General features: G+C 49.4%; 1 protein-coding gene across 3 annotated transcripts in view; it reads left to right on the top strand.

The window, feature by feature from the left end:
• LOC139229687 (butyrophilin subfamily 1 member A1-like) overlaps nucleotides 1-17,027 on the top strand; it is a 191,923-nt gene that overhangs the window by 1,805 nt on the left and 173,091 nt on the right. For all 3 annotated transcript variants that reach the window (XM_070861208.1, XM_070861206.1, XM_070861205.1), the window contains exon 3: nucleotides 13,527-13,578. The gene's annotated coding sequence lies outside the window, so the exon portion shown is untranslated. The remainder of the gene's footprint in view (nucleotides 1-13,526; nucleotides 13,579-17,027) is intronic.

Here is a 17,027-nt window from a genome sequence, read left to right as displayed (position 1 = left end):
TCATTGGAGGGTGTCTGGGTCCAGTGGGGGGCCATGATCCAGGCCCAGCAGGTACGGAGGTCGATCGCAACGGAGGTCGGCTGAGATCCGGGCGCAGCAGGTGTGGGGGTCAAGCCCAGCAAGGGATGGCGTTTGATCCCTGCGAGAGGCGGAGGTCGAGCCAAGCGAGGGGCAGAGGTCAAGCCCAGCAGGTGCGGAGGTCAAGCCCAGCAAGCGATGGTGTCGGATCCCAACGAGGGGCGGCATTCGAGCCCAGCGAGGGGCGGCAGTCGAGCCCAACGAGGGGCAGCATTTGAACCCAGCAAGGGATGGTCTCGGATCCCAACGAGGGGCGGCGTTCGAGCCCAGCGAGGGGCGGCAGTCGAGCCCAGCAAGGGGCAGCATTCGAACCCAGCGAGGGGCTGCGTTCGAGCCCAGCGAGGGGCGGCATTCGAGCCCAGCGAGGGATGGTGTCGGATCCCAACGAGGGACAGCATTCGAGCCCAGCGAGGGGCTGCGTTCGAGCCCAGCGAGGGATGGTGTCGGATCCCAACGAGGAGCGGCAGTCGAGCCCAGCAAGGGGCAGCATTCGAACCCAGCGAGGGGCTGCGTTCGAGCCCAGCGAGGGGCGGCATTCGAGCCCAGCGAGGGATGGTGTCGGATCCCAACGAGGGACAGCATTCGAGCCCAGCGAGGGGCTGCGTTCGAGCCCAGCGAGGGATGGTGTCGGATCCCAACGAGGAGCGGCGTTCGAGCCCAGCGAGGGGCGGCAGTCGAGCCCAGCGAGGGGCAGCATTCGAACCCAGCGAGGGGCTGCGTTTGAGCCCAGCGAGGGGCGGCATTCGAGCCCAGCGAAGGGCGGCGTTCGAGCCCAGCGAGGGGCGGCGTTCGAGCCCAGCGAGAGGCGGCGTTCCAGCCCAGCGAGGGGCGGCGTTCCAGTCCAGCGAGAGGCGACGGTCTTGCCCACCGAGGGGCGGCGTTCGAGCCCAGTGAGGGGCGGCGTTCGAGCCTAGCGAGGGGCGACGGTCGAGCCCAGTGATAGGCTGCGCAACATTTAATATTGGCGGGGTTGTGGCCCAGGAGCGGTGCAGCATTTAACAACAGAGAAGTCGTGGTGGTGCAACGGTCACCACACGTTAAAAAATCCACACACTGGCATCTTCAATCCTTTAAGATGTAACTCATTGTAACACCTGTGAGCCCATCTGTTTTTTTGGTGTGAAGAGCGTCATCCTCGTCACAAGGCACTGCCTAGTAGTAGTAGGTAGAAGCTATCACATCACAGGCCGAAGCCACACAAGGTCTTCGTGATGTGATGCAGTCACTGATTGCTGGCATCAATTCTCAGAATGCTGCGTTTCAGACTCAGTCTGCTCTGAATCAGTCTCAGAGTGATCCCTTGCAAACACTGACTGCTGCTATCCTCTCAGTTTTCCCCACAGTCCAACGGGGAAGTGACAATGCCGAAGCAGGCCAGCAATCTGTGTTCCCACATATTGTTCCGGATGCTGAGACTCCACCCTTGGGGAGTGGCAGTGTGCCACTGGAAATGGAAGGTGCTGTCCTTGCTCAAGATGACAGTATTCCGGCTCCCACCACTGCCACTCCGCCTTTGCACCTGCCCTAATCTACACCCCAGCCATTCGAGACTCCTGCCGTGATGCTGAGGTGGTGGAGTCTTCAGCCGGGCTTTTCAGGCCCAAAGCTGGTCCAGGGCATCTTGCTAGCCCATCTGCAGTGTCTCTCTTACACACACAGCAGCCCTCAAGCAGCCATGCTGCAGCCACTGTGGCCACATTAAGGAGGAGCAGAAGGCATGGGAGGGTGGTTAAGGATCGATATTAACGATTTGTAGGATGGGCCTGAGTGTAACGTAGCCAAGTTTGCTGACGATACAAAGATGGGAGGAAAAGCAATGTGTGAGGAGGACACAAAAAATCTGCAAAAGGACGTAGACAGGCTAAGTGAGTGGGCAAACATTTGGCAGATGGAGTATAATGTTGGAAAGTGTGAGGTCATGCACTTTGGCAGAAAAAAAAACAAAGAGCAAGTTATTATTTAAATGGAGAAAGATTGCAAAGTGTCACAGCACAGCAGGACCTTGGGGTACTTGTGCATGAAACACAAAAGGATAGTATGCAGGTACAGCAAGTGATCAGGAAGACCAATGGTATCTTGGCCTTTATTGCAAAGGGGATGGATATAAAAGCAGGGAAGTCTTGCTACAGTTATACAGGGTATTGGTGAGGCCACACCTGGAATACTGCGTGCAGTTTTGGTTTTCATATTTACGAAAGGATAGACTTGCTTTGGAGGCAGTTCAGAGAAGGTTCACAAGGTTGATTCCGGGGATGAGGGGGTTGACTTATGAGGAAAGGTTGAGTAGGTTGGGCCTCTACTCTTTGGAATTCAGAAGAATGAGAGGTGATCTTATCGAAACATATAAGATTATGAGGGGGCTTGACAAGGTGGATGCAGAGAGGATGTTTCCATTGATGAGGGAGACTAGAACTAGAGGGCATGATCTTAGAATAAGGGGCCGCCCATTTAAAACAGAGATGAGGAGAAATTTCTTCTCTCAGAGGGTTGTAAATCTGTGGAATTCGCTGCCTCAGAGAGCTGTGGAAGCTGGGACATTGAATAAATTTGACAGAAATACACAGTTTCTTCAATGATAAGAGGATAAGGGGTTATGGGGAACGGGCGGGGAAGTGGAGCTGAGTCCATGATCAGATCAGCCATGATCTTATTGAATGGTGGAACAGGCTTGAGGGGCCGTATGGCCTGCTCCTGTTCCTATTTCTTATGTTCTTATGTAAGGGGTGGAAAATCCCAGAACAAGAGTTTGGCCACCATGGACAGATGTCCCCATCCTGTAAATATGCTTGTAAAGATCTTGTTGCTGTTTGACGCCTGCTATTGTTATAAGGATTGTGATCTAATATGGCACATGGAAGCTGTTGTGGATTGACAAATGGCAGGGGCGTTTGTACAGATATTGTTGACGTTGATTGTGTGTCATGATGTTTCAAGGGGCCTTTGTTACATTTTTTATTAGTTGCTGGTGAGGGGTTTTGTTGTGCTGCTTGAGCCGAGACTTTTGATGTATTTAATAAAATGTTCATTTGACCATTTGCATTGCCGTCTTGTGTAAGAATGTGGAATTTCACGGAGAAGTGCCATTATCATAGAACATAGCGTGGTCATTATTAGCTGCATCCTTCAGCTTTCTCCATTCAAGAGAACCAATGTGCTCTGAGCCGCTGACATGTGGCCCTTGCAAACAGAGAGTAGGAATAAACTGGTTAGCAGTCTGTACCTAGCGGGTACCTCAAGGATCAGTGCTTGGGCCACAACTATTTACAATCTATATTAATGACTTAGATGAAGGGACTGAGTGTAACGTATTCAAGTTTGCTGATGATACAAAGTTAAGTGGGAAATGTCATGTATGTAACCACAATGTAACACCACTGTATTACTGTACACACACAACCGAGATGCACACCTTGACCACAAGGGGTGAACTTGTGGGAGACTGCCCATACCTGATTGCCCAGGTATATAAAGGGAGGTCCCACGCAGGGTCAGCTTTTTTTTGAAGTCCTGTGAATAAAGAGTTAAGGTCATAGAGTGACCTTGTCCCCAGAATGTGCCTCATGTGGTTTCATACTGTAGAGTAAGGACTTTACATTGGCGACGAAAAACGGGAATTCACGACCCACGAGAATGGCCACCGGTAGCACAGAGGAACGGTACTGTGTTGGGCAAGACTGGGAATATTTTATCGAGAGGCTTCAGCAAAGCTTCGTTACGAAAGAATGGCTGGGGGATGCAGCGGCCAACAAGCGAAGGGCTCATCTTTTGACCAGCTGCGGACCAAAGACTTACGCGCTCATGAAGGACTTACTAGCACCCGAAAAGCCGGCGGACAAAACCTTTGAGGAACTTAGCAAATTGATCGGGGAGCACCTCAAACCGGCGAGTAGCATACATATGGCCCGACACAGATTCTACACCCACCGACGTCATGAAGGACAGCAGAGCATACCGGACTTTGTAGCGGACTTCCGGCGTTTGGCCAGCCTCTGTAAGTTCACAAACGCCTGCAGGGCGGGGAGATGCTAAGGGACTTCTTTATCGAGGGCATCGGTCATGCAGGAATTTTCCGCAAATTAATTGAGACCAAGGATTTGACCTTGGAAGCAGCGGCGTTGATGGCTCAAACTTTCATGGCAGGGGAGGAAGAGACGAAAATAATATAAGCACGCAATTCTGCCTCTAATGCGGCGGTGGATCTGGGAGTCAATATCATCAATGCGACTCAGAGCCCCCAGGCAGGCAGGGGCAGTCCGACACTCCCCAGGCAGCAACAGACCCCAGAGTAGGACTTCAACAGAGACAATGGCAGGGTGAACGGACATTTACGCCATCACAGTGGACAATGCGGCCCACTAATAGGGTACTTAAGAGCAGTCAAAGGGACAGTCAGCGCGGAATGCCTGGTGATAGTCCCTTTGTTTCCAACAATGGAAACTTTAACTCATGCTGGAGGTGTGGGGGAAAACACTCAGCTAGATCTTGCAGATTTCAACAGTTTGTTGCAGGAACTGCAATCTCAGTGGCCACTTAGCTCGAATGTGCAGGAAGTCTGCAACCAAACTAATATATGAGGCGAATGGACCAGAAGAGGGTTCTTTGAGGCAGGATGATTTTTGGGGCAAATCAATGGATGCCGAGGTTCAGCAGGTCCATGTGGCGAATATTCACAGTTCATACACCAAAACGCCACCAATGATGATGAGGGTTTTATTAAACGGTATCCCAATATGCATGGAGCTGGACAGGGGGGCCGGCCAGTCACTCATGGGCGTTCAGCAATTTGAGAAGCTATGGCCACTTAAAGCCAGTAGACCCAAATTAGAATGTACTGAGACACAATTACCGACTTACATTAAAGAAATCATTCTGGTGCTAGGCAGTGCCATGTTGGCTATCACACATAATGGGTTAGTGAATCGGCTGCCGCTCTGGATTGTCCCGGGCAATGGTCCCGCACTGTTGCGGAGGAGCTGGTTAGCCGAGATGAACTGGAAATGGGGGGGATGTTCACGCAATGTCATCTGTGGAGTGAAGTTCGTGCTCACAAATCCTACAACAATTCGATTCACTATTCCAACCTGGCGTCGGGACTTTCAAAGGCACTAAAGTGGAGATACACATCACCCCGGACGCCAGGCCAGTGCACCACAAACTCAGAGCGGTGCCGTATGAGATGCGGGAAAAAATCGAGAGCGATTTGGACCGGCTGTTGAGCGAGGGCATGATCTCATCTGTTGAATTCAGTGACTGGGCGAGCCCCATCGTTCCCGTCCTAAAAGCGGATGGCTCTGTCAGGATCTGTGGCGACTACAAGGCCACCATCAATCGGGTGTCCCTACAAGATCGATACCTGCTCCCGAGAGCGGAGGACCTCCTCGCCACGCTGGCAGGCGGCAAGCTGTTCACCAAGTTGGACCACACGTCAGCCTATATGACCCAGGAACTGGCCGACAAATCTAAACTACTGACCACCATCACCATGCACAAGGGACTGTTCGTTTATAACAGGTGCCTGTTTGGCATTCGATCAGCGGCCGCGATTTTTCAACGAAACATGGAAAGCCTGCTCAAATCTATTCCTGGAACGATCGTATTCCAGGACGACATCCTCATCATGGGTCGAGACACCGAGGAACACCTCCACAACATGGAGGAGGTGCTACGCCGACTGGACCGGGTAGGCCTGCGACTCAAGAAGTCTAAATGTGTGTTCTTAGCTCTTGAGGTTGAGTTTCTGAGCAGGAGGGTTGCTGCAGATGGGATTCGGCCCACCGAATCCAAAACAGAGGCGATTCGACGAGCACCCAAGCCCTGCAACACATTGGAGTTGCGTTCATTCCTGGGACTGTTGAACTATTTTGGGAACTTTCTGCCGAACTTGAGCACGTTGTTGGAGCCGCTACACGTGCTCCTGCGTAAGGGTTGCAATTGGTTTTGGGGGGACAGTCAGGAATGAGCTTTCGATCAGGCGCGAAACCTACTTTGTTCAAACAAGTTGTTGACCCTGTACGGCCCCTGTAAAAAATTGCTTCTGACATGCGATGGGCTCTCACGCTGGCTGCTTCTGACTACTCCATCCGGCACCGGCCTGGCACTGAAAATTGTGCAGACGCGCTCAGCAGGCTTCCACTGCCCACCACTGAGGGGGCAGCAGAGCAAAGCGCTGAGATGGTCACTGAGATTGACAGTGCAGGCTCCCCCATCACAACCCGCCAGATCAAAATCTGGACAAACACAGATCCCCTCCTATCCCTGATTAAGAAATGTGTTCTGACTGGGGATTGGGCGCCCGCACACGGAGCATGCCCTGAGGAGGTCAGACCGTTCCACAGACGGATGGATGCGCTCTCCAACCAAGCTGACTGCCTACTATGGGGCAGCTGGGTAGTTATGCCCCAGAAGGGCAGGGAGGCATTCATCAGGGAACTCCACAGCGAGCACCCAGGTATTGTGTTGATGAAGGCCATTGCCCGGTCGCACGTTTGGTGGCCTGGAATTGATTTAGACCTGGAACACTGTGTTCGCAGGTGCACGACATGTGCCCAGCTGAGTAATGCACCCAGGGAGGCCCCGCTCAGCCCGTGGCCCTGGCCCACCGGGCTACGGTCACGCATTCATGTAGACTACCCGGGCCCGTTCATGGGAAAGATGTTCCTTATTGTGGTAGATGCGTACTCGAAATGGATCGAGTGCATCATTCTGAATTCACGCATGACATCCACCAGTGTGGAAAGCCTACATGCGATCTTTGCAACCCATGGCTTGCCGGACATCCTGGTTAGTGGTAATGGCCCATGTTTCACAAGCTACGAATTCCGGGAGTTTATGTCAGGCAATGGCATCAACCACGTCAGGACAGCGCCGTTCAAGCTGGCCTCCAATGGCCAGGCGGAATGTGCGGTCCAAATCATTAAGCAAGGTATGCTCAGGATTCAAGGACCCTCCCTACAATGTCGCCTATTGTGCCTCCTGCTGGCCTATAGATCCCGACCGCACTCACTCACGGGGGTCCCACCCGCAGAGCTACTAATGAAACGGACACTCAAAACTCGGTTGTCCCTCATTCACCCAGTCCTGACCGACATAGTTGAGGACAAGCGCCAGTCCCAAAACGAGTACCATGACCGTAATTCGAGGGGGAGATGTATAGAAATAAATGATCCTGTATTCGTCCTCAATCACGCCATGGGGCCCAAATGGCTTGAGGGTACTGTAATTGACAAAGAGGGGAATAGGGTCATCGTGGTAAAACTCAACAATGGTCAGATATGCCGTAAGCATCTGGACCAAGTACAAAAAAGGTTCAGCATTGAAACGGAGGAACCTGAAGAAGACCATGGGATGGAGCTCACACCACCGCCAGTGAACGAGCAACAAGAGCAATGAGAAGAATGCACAGTCCCTGCGGTCAGCCCGGACAGGCCAGAATCACCACAGGTGACAGACACTCATGTCAGTGTCCAACAACCAGAGCCCCAACTGCGGCGCTCCACGAGGAAGCGTAGACCACCTGAAAGACTAAACCTATGATCCTAATAAGACTTTGGGGGGAGGTGATGTCATGTATGTAACCACAATGTAACACCACTGTATTACTGTACACCCACAACCGAGATGCACACCTTGACCACAAGGGGCGAAGTTGTGGGAGACTGCCTATACCTGATCACCCAGGTAGTTAAAGGGAGGTCCCACGCAGGGTCAGATTTTTTTTGGAGTCCTGTGAATAAAGAGTTAAGGTCATAGAGTGACCTTGTCCCCAGAATGTGCCTCGTGTGGTTTCATACTGTAGAGTAAGGACTTTACAGGAAAGTAAGCTGTTTGGAGAATGCAAAGAGGCTGCAGAGAAATATAGACAGGTTGACAGAGTGGGCAAGAACATGGCAAATGGAATACAATGTGAGGAAGTGTGAAGTTATCCACTTGATTGAGAAAAAAAAGGAGAATATTTTTGATTGGCGAGAGACTGAGAAATGTTGCATTCAGAGGGTCCTGGCTGTCCTTATACATAAATCACAGAAAGTTAACGTGCAGGTACAGCAAGCAATTAGGAAAGCAAATGGATAAGAATAAAAGAGTAAAGGGGGCCGAAATTGCCCTTTACCTTCAGGCCTGTTACCGCCGGAAATTGGCAGCCATTCCACGAACAATTGGCTGCCACGCTGTGGGGTGGAATAACCACCGATTTTTTGTGGAATGGCCACCATTTTGAAGATTGCACTCCTGCGGTATCCCAACGGTGACCTGCTGCACCCACTTCCACCCGCTGCTGCCGATCCATCCTAAGTGCATCATCAGAGCTGATGTTCCCCCTCCGAACGTGAAATTCCGCGGAGAAAATGCTGCTGCCACCGTTCGGTGCCACTGGCAGCTTTTATGCTGGTGCATTGTTTGTAAAATGGTGGTGCGGCTGCAATTAAAGGGGAGGGCGCACTTCGCAGCCATAATTTTTTTTGTCGGCTGACTACCAGGTTGGGCCGACAATTATGGCCCCGGGTTCGACCGGTTCGCCAACAGGCAGCCTGGCACTCCCTCTTGGGTGCCAGGCCACTGGCCCAGCCGAAAGCCTCCTTCGTGGGCCAGTGGACCCAACTCAAATAAATGCAATGTTCACATCAGCCCTCCCCTTTAAGTGAAGGGGACAGATGTGGTGACACACCAGTGCGATGAAGTCACCAACACTCCGCCTCCCACTTCCGCCCCTCTAGTGTGCGAACTTCCGCTCTCCGCCTCACTTCTGCCCTCATTATGGCCGACTTCCAGGTTGCTGGAAAAAAAAGCCAAAGAGCAGAATTTCGCTCAAGAGGCCACCGTATCCATTGCAGTGGTGTAAACAGGGTAAGTGAAACAGGATAGGGTCGCCACATTTCCGGCGGTGGGCAATTTCGGCCCCAGGAAGCTTTACTGCAATTATACTGGACATTGGTGAGGCCACAGCTGGAGTAGTGTGTACACTTCTGGTCTCGTTACCTAAGGAAAGATATACTTGCCTTAGAAGGGTTGCAATGAAGATTTACTTGACTAATTCCTGGGATGAGGGGATTGCCCTATGAGAGATTAAATAGACTAGATCTATATTCCCTATAGTTTCGAAGAGTGAGAGGTGATCTAATTGAAACATATAAAATTCTTAAGAGGCTTGACAGAGTTAATGCTGAGAAAATGTTGTCCCTGGCTTGGAATCTAGAACACAGGGTAACAGTCTCAGAATAAGGAGGGCGGCCATTTAGGACTGAGAGGAAGAAAAATTTCTTCACTCAAAGGGTTGTGAATCTTTGGAATTCTCTACTCTCAGTCGTTGAGTATATTCAAGACGGAGATCGAAACATTTTTGGGAATTAAGGAATATAGGAGCTAGAGTACGGGAAGGTGGAGTTGAGGTAGAAGATCAGCCATGATCTTGTTGAATGGCAGAGCAGGTTTGAAGGGGCAAATGGCCTACTCTAGCTCCTATTTCTTATCTTCTTTTGTTTATCCCGACCAAGTCCCCCCTCATTCCCCCATTGAAGAGCTCCAGAGGTACTTGGGAGCAACTTTTATCGCTGCATTAGGTCCAGCTGGCCATTGACCATTGGTCAAAGCTGGCGTTGCTCATCCAGTCGGTCTGCACACCATCAAGCTCTTGCACATGGGCGAGGATGTTGATTGGGTTGGGCTGTGCTGGCTGAAGTAGTTCCTCACTGGGCTCCTAGTTCTGAGAGAGTGGAGATCATGTAGTGGCCTTACTCCCGTTACATTATTGGTGTTTTTGCCGAGGTTGCACTCAGCTTTTGTCATGAAGTTGGCCACAGCCATCCTCAACATTATGGCAGTAGAGAGGCCCGCAACAGATTCAACAGCTTCTCAGTCCTTTGGGAAGCGAAGTATGCGGTGTGCTTCCTGCAGGAAACCCATATCACTCCAAGACAAATGTATCCTGGAGTGGAGTCTACATGAATCACCTCGACATGACTTCAAGCAATCTTGTTGGCCCCATATTTTCAGCTAGACATATTGTGGGTCAAAGAGCTGGTGCCATGCTGTTTGCTCCATCTCGCCATTCACCTTGGGGAAGTGCCATTTTACTTGTTGAATTTGTACCTACCCGAGACAAGTGTGCTTCTTTGAAAAAGTGTCCACATAACTTCACTCCGTCGAAGCTGGCGAATACATAATCCTCGGGGGGGGGGGGGGGTCTGGGGGGAGGGGAGTGGGGGGAAGTTTAACTATATTCTCGAAGCCTGGGATCGCAGATCTGTCTTTCACAGATCCTGTCATCAATGGAGAAGCTGAGGGATCTGGCCCCATCACTCTAATTGGTGCTTGTCTGATGAAATCTCCTTCTGACTCCATTTCCTTCACTTTTATGGGGACTGGAAGAGGAAGGACCAGAATTGACTGGCATTATTTTCCCCAGGTGTATATCTCCTGCTTTCTGGCATATTCCATGCAGCTGGTGCTGTGCTCGGATCAGCACCTGCTGTGGATGGAGCTTGTTCTACTTCGTACGTGGGTGGGATCTGCGTCCTGGCACTTCAACAGCCTGCTGCTGGAGGATGAGTGGTTCTGGGAGTCGTTCCATCACTTCACATGGGTGAACTGAAGAAGGAAGAGGGAGGCGGCTTCTCCTTGAGGCTATGCTGGTTCGTGAGCCAGTATGTGCAGGGGTCGGCCAAGAGGCGGGAGTCTGAGATCAGGTGGTTGGAGAAGGAGCTACTTCATTTTCCTCGATTGTTGGACAGGACTACTCCGAGTGTGCTGTCTTACAGGGGTTGAGTGCTGCTCATAAACCAACTGGTAGCTACTATGTTATGACATTTCCAAAGGAAGCTCATCGACTTCTTCTGGGACAAAAGGAAGCATTGGGTCACTGCTGCAGTTCTGAGTCTCCCACTTAGGGAGGGTGGTCAGATGCTAGTGTGCATTCACACCCAAGTAGTGACTTTCCACCTTCAGGCCCTGCAGTGATATTTCTTTCACCAGCTACATAGCCTCAATTATGACATTCAGCTCATGTTCGGTAAGTCGCTAGGTTCTTTTAGGAGTTGCCTGTCTTTTACCGGGATCTGATCAGGGTCTGGAATATGGTTGCCTTCAGCCAGAGTTCTCCCCCATCCTATGGAAGTTGCTGCTCAGGAATCTACACCGCTGCATGATAGGTTTCAGTGACACATGGTCGATGAAGAGGAGAGCTCTGGATGCAAAGATAACCAGAGTCAGGGATATACTGGATGGTGGCGGGTAGGCTGGCTTTGCCAGAGGCATTGACAGAATGGATATCATGCTGTTACATATGGCCTGCGACCAAAGCCATCGAAGTGGTAACAGTTGCGCTCAGCCATGACTCCACTCGGTGTATCGAGGAGGCTCAAGCATGTGAAGTGATCTTGTCCGAGCTGACCTGCGTTCAGACGGAGTTTCTTATCAGTGGGAGGCCTCAAAACCTCCCTTGGAGCCTACACTTGAGCTGTCTCTCAAAAATTCCCTCTGTGCTATTCCACTCTGTCCGGAGGGGTTTCCCGTACAGGTTGCTCCTCTACCGCTCTCCACTACCTTGCGTTCCACTTTCATCCGGACAAGCTTGGCATGCCGGATCCTGCGAAGGTGTGGGTCCCTAATGAAAGGCTCTCTATGCAGAGTCCTCTCCAGTACTATTGGGGATCTGGGGTCGAGAGTGTTGCATGGAGCTGTTCTGACAAACCATTTTTTTACGTCACTTCACGGACTCCCAGGCTGCCTGCAACTTTTGCAGCCTGGAGGAGTCCGTGTTCCTTGTCTAAATGGAATGTGAAAGGTTGAAGCCCCTCTTCTGTTATTTAAAGTGGTTGCTACTGAACCTCTGGCTCCACTTAAGTCCCATGTTTCTAATCTTTGGCCACCTGGTGTGGGGGAGGGGAGTCGAAGGACCTTCTCGTGGGTCTGCTCCAAGATGGCCATCCATTAGTCCAGGTTGGACACGGCCCATTGATGGGGTGGGGCGGTGGGGTGGTGTCTGCTCTGAATGCCTGCCTCTTTTCTGCGGTGATGTTCGTGCGCAGGTGGCCCTGGAGAAGGAGCTCACAGTGTCTGCCATTATACGTGAGGCCTTGAGCGACCAGTGGGCATTGCAGGGACAGGAGTGCGTAGTCGACACTGTAAATAATATTATGATTTAATTTATTAAGTTTCCTTTCTTTTGTATGATTTAGGTTTTATTAGTTATACCCCTCTCAAAAGGGGGCACTTTTGTTAGGTTTTTTTGGGTTGATGACACTGGGGAAACCCAGTGTCTCCTTCAGGGTATAATTTAAAGAGGGACACGAGACCAGCTAATTGACACTTACTAGGAACGAGTGATTATTACTCATAGGAACATAAGAACATAAGAAATAGGAGCAGAAGTAGGCCATACGGCCCTTCGAGCCTGCTCCGCCATTTAATACAATCATGGCTGATCTGATCATGGACTTCCCTGCCCGCTCCCCATAACCCCTTTATCGGTTAAGAAACTGTCTATCTCTGCCTTAAATTTATTCAATGTCCCAGTTTCCACAATTCTCTGAGGCAGAGAATTCCACAGATTTACAACCCTCTGAGAGAAGAAATTCCTCCTCATCTCAGTTTTAAATGGGCGCCCCTTATTCTAAGATTATGCCCCTAGTTCTAGTCTCCCCTATCAGTGGAAACATTCTCTCTGCATCCACCTTGTCAAGCCCCCTCATAATCTTTTACGTTTCGATAAGATCACCTCTCATTCTGAATTCCAATGAGTAGAGGCCCAACCTACTCAACGTTTCCTCATAAGTCAACCCCCTCATCTCTGGAATCAACCTAGTGAACCTTCTCTGAACTGCCTTCAAAGCAAGTATATCCTTTCATAAATATGGAAAACAAAACTGTACGCAGTATTACAGGTGTGGCCTCACCAATACCCTGTATAACTGTAGCAAGACTTCCCTGCTTTTATACTCCATCCCCTTTGCAATAAAGGCCAAGATTCCATTGGCCTTCCTGGTCACTTGCTGTACCTGCAAACTAACCTTTTGTGTTTCATGCACAAGTAAGCCCAGGTCCCGCTGTACTGCAGACGTTGCAATTTTTCTCCATTTAAATAATAACTCGCTCTTCGATTTTTTTCTGCCAACATTATACTCCATCTGCCAAATTTTTGCCCACTCACTTGGCCTGTCTATGTCCTTTTGCAGAATTTTTGTGTCCAAACACATTGCTTTTCTTCCCATCTTTGTATCGTCAGCAAACTTGGCTACGTTACACTCGGTCCTTTCTTCCAAGTCGTTAATGTAGATTGTAAATAGTTTAGGTCCCAGCACTGATCCCTGCTGCACCCAACTAGTTAATGATTAACAATCCGAGAATGAACCATTGATCCCGACTCTTTGTTTTATGACTCAATTTGGTAACTCAATGAAATATGAAAGTAAAAGTTTTCAGAGTCTGGCTGCTGTGAATGTGCTTACTGCTTACAGATCTGATGGAAAAAGGCAGAAAATCTTCGATCAGTTTGTCGGAAAGTAAGAGGTGAGTCCCAAATACTTTAAACTGCAGGGGACGGTTTCATTCCCAGTGGGATTGGGCTGTTTTTATAACTGTGAAAGGTCCCAATCTTAAACAAGGAGTTGGAGGGGAACCTGCTGGAGGTTGTGTAACGAAATGTTGAAAACTTTATAAAATGTCTCTAAGTGCCTTAATAGTGTCTCGAACTTGGTCCTATCGGTATAAGGGGACGGTAGGGAGAGGGCATTTTAGACATTAAACCGTCAGAGTCAAAGAGTGAGACCAGAAAGAGACACGGAAGTGAAAGGGAGGATCAGCCATGAAATGAAACCATACTCGCTGCATTTACATTTTAAAGGCAGACAATTCAGACCCTGTCGACATTTCCTCTCTAAATAAACCTTTAATCCAATAGGTTCATGTTAAGTTCTTTAATCTACACTGAATGCAGTTTGCTACTTTGTTTAAGTACAGTGTCTTCAAGCAGTGGTGGGGAAGACGAATTTCAACCTCTGAAGTGGCATACGAGCTGACCTACGGTGGTACTACACACAATAAATGGCTCGGTCGATATGAGTAAAGTGCGCAATAATACAGACTCTGGAAGTCGAAAACAAAAGCAGAATAAGTTGGGAAACGCGCAGATACATGTATTGCAGGAAGGAATCTACATTTTGGAGTGTGTACCCTTCCGAACTGGAAAAGAGATCGAGACACTTGAAGCACCCGCACACAAAGGCTTTTTGGAGCCTTTGAAAACTTGTAACCTATTGGGAGCCTTTGCGAGGCTGAAGGGGCGGGGAAATAAACAACAAGTAAAAATTAAGCGAATGAAAACCCAGCACAAAATGAAATGTGCAGGCCAGTGACCTTATTTCACGGCTGATGAAGTGGTTCTGTTTCCCATTCCATATCACCCTCCCCAGGGGGCGGCTGTGATTAAAACCTTACTTTTTTGTCTGCATTCAATTTTTGATTTGAATTTTTATGGCCCCAATCAGCATGCAAGGACTTAAAATCCCACAAGCAAGAAGGGTACTTTTGGAACAGAAAACTATCAGCCCAGAGACCAGACAGGCTGGCTGGTAGTTACTAAGAAAAGCACAAGTTATCGAAAGTGTTACCCTTCTCCAAGACTCTTTGCAGCTCGCTGTCCTTAACTTTGACTTTAACAACTTCAGACATTGACTAGAGCTGCCATTTTTCCACTGGTTGTAGGTGCTGGCAATGTTGGATGGGTGTGCCAGCATTTACAGGGACGGGAATGAGGACCCTTGACAGTACTGTTGGCAGCTGATCTGTATCCTTGGTGTCAAACTGTCTATTTTTCCTCCAGCAGACTGCCAAGCCACTGGAGCCTTATCTGTTTTGTTGGTTTTTCATGTTCCCTTTTCTACCTATCCTCCTTTAACTATTCACATACTCTCTGTCCCATAAATATATTTGAAGACTTTGATTTCTCTCGTGCCTCATTTTGTCTCGTGCGAATATCACTTCTGCCATTTTATCATCTCCTGTTCACCACCCAATCACTTTACAGGCCATTCTGTTTCTTTTCCTGTGTATGTGTTTATTTCCCCATTCCTTTTCCTTTTTTTTCCATGTTATATGCTGTTCATCTGTAATATCTTCCTGTCCTAAGGGTCCTAGAACTGCAATGTTAGCTAACATCTGTTTCCTCCAAATATGCTGCCTGACCTGCTGAATATTTTCAGCATTTTCTGCTTTTGTTTTCTGATTTCCAACATCTGCAGTATTTTGTGTTTTGCCAACACTGTTAATTGTTTAATTAACATAGACATTGCTGCCCTAAGTGAGACTCGGCAGGCAGGGAAAGGCCAGCTCAAGGAACAAGGTGATGGTTACATCTTCTTCTGGAAAGGTAAACCAGAAGAAGAACGGCACCTCCATGGGGTAGGCTTCGCCATAATAAATGAGCTAGTTGGGCGTCTCGGAGACTTCCCTTGTGGGATAAACGAACGCCTCATGATCCCTTGTCTCCCCCAGCCCAGAACCAGTGTGCTACGGTCATCAGTGCATACATCCCAACACTGGAAGCTACAGACAAGACCAAAGAGGAATTCTACTCCAGCCTTGAACAATCCCTGACCCGAACCCCACCGAGTGACAAGCTGATCCTCCTCGGCGACTTTAATGCCAGAGTTGAAAAGGGCACAGACCTCTGGGGAGGTTTGATCGGCAGAGAGGGTTTAGGGAAAGCCATCATGAGCGATATCCTCCTCCTGATGAAAGTGTGGTCTTGTCATAACCAACACATTGTTCCGTCAGAGAGACAATACAAGGCCTCATGGCAACATTCTCGCTCAAAGTACTGGCATCTGCTAGACTGTGTCATCGTCCGAGCGAGGGACTGCAAAGACGTCTGCATCACCCGCACCATGACAGCAGCTGACGATTGCTGGACTGACCACCGCCTAATCCGTTCTGTCATTTCCATCAAAATAGCCCCAAAACAGCGGTGGCAACAGAAATGCTGCCGCAGGAAGATCAACGCTGGAGCACTCAAAGACCCTGCTGAGAAAGCCCAATTCAGCCAACACCTCACAATCACCCTGACGACTTCCAGTGAACCGGAGACGCAGAGTGTCCACAGTGCCTGGTCTGCCCTCAAGGCCTCCATAATTAGCACCTGTGAAGAGACGCTTGGTCACTCCACAGAAAAAAATCAAGATCGGTTCGAGAGAATGACCAGGAGATCCAGGAGCTGATAAGCTGCAAGTGCAAGGCATTCTTGAACTGGAAACAGCAACACAACTCGAGAGCAAGAAAGCAGCCCTATAAATGTCTGAAGGCTGAGGTCCAACATAAAATTCTTGACCTAAACAACAGATTGTGGATGGAAAAAGCGCAGGAGATCCAGCCGACAACCATGACGTGTGTGGATTCTTTAGCGCAGTCAAGACCACCTACGACCCAAGATCCTACTCTACTGAGGGCCAAGAATGGAGAGGTATTCATGAAGGATAGAGAGGCAGTCAGTACCCACTCGACTCCATCCCACAGCGTGCTATCCGCCACCACCTCAGCACAACCCCAGCCCAGCATGAGGTTTGAAAAGGCCATCCATCAATTGAAGAACAACAAAGCCTCGAGAACAGATGGAATCCTCGCCGAAGCACTAAAGCAAGGCAGAGAAACACTATTGGCATGAATCCATGATTCTAGATAAAATAGTTTCTCTGTATCTGGGCTACTGAATTCCTTAAACCAAGCTTAGGCAACTTGTCCTCGTAATTTAACCCTTTAAAGCCCCAGTATCTTTCCAGTGAATCTGCAATCTACCCCAACCTGCAGGCCAATATATCTTTCCTGAGGTACAGTGCCCAAAACTCAATGCAGTACTCCAGACGGGATCTGATCAACACTGTACAACTGAGGCATCACTTCCTCCATTTTGTATTCCAACCCTCGAATGAAAGTCAACATTTCATTAGACCTTTTGATTGCATTTT

Source organism: Pristiophorus japonicus, chromosome 19, assembly GCF_044704955.1.
Source record: "Pristiophorus japonicus isolate sPriJap1 chromosome 19, sPriJap1.hap1, whole genome shotgun sequence".
Classification (NCBI taxonomy): domain Eukaryota; kingdom Metazoa; phylum Chordata; class Chondrichthyes; family Pristiophoridae; genus Pristiophorus; species Pristiophorus japonicus.
The sequence above is the reverse complement of the archived record's forward strand: the minus strand, read 5'-3'. Positions and strand labels throughout refer to the sequence as shown.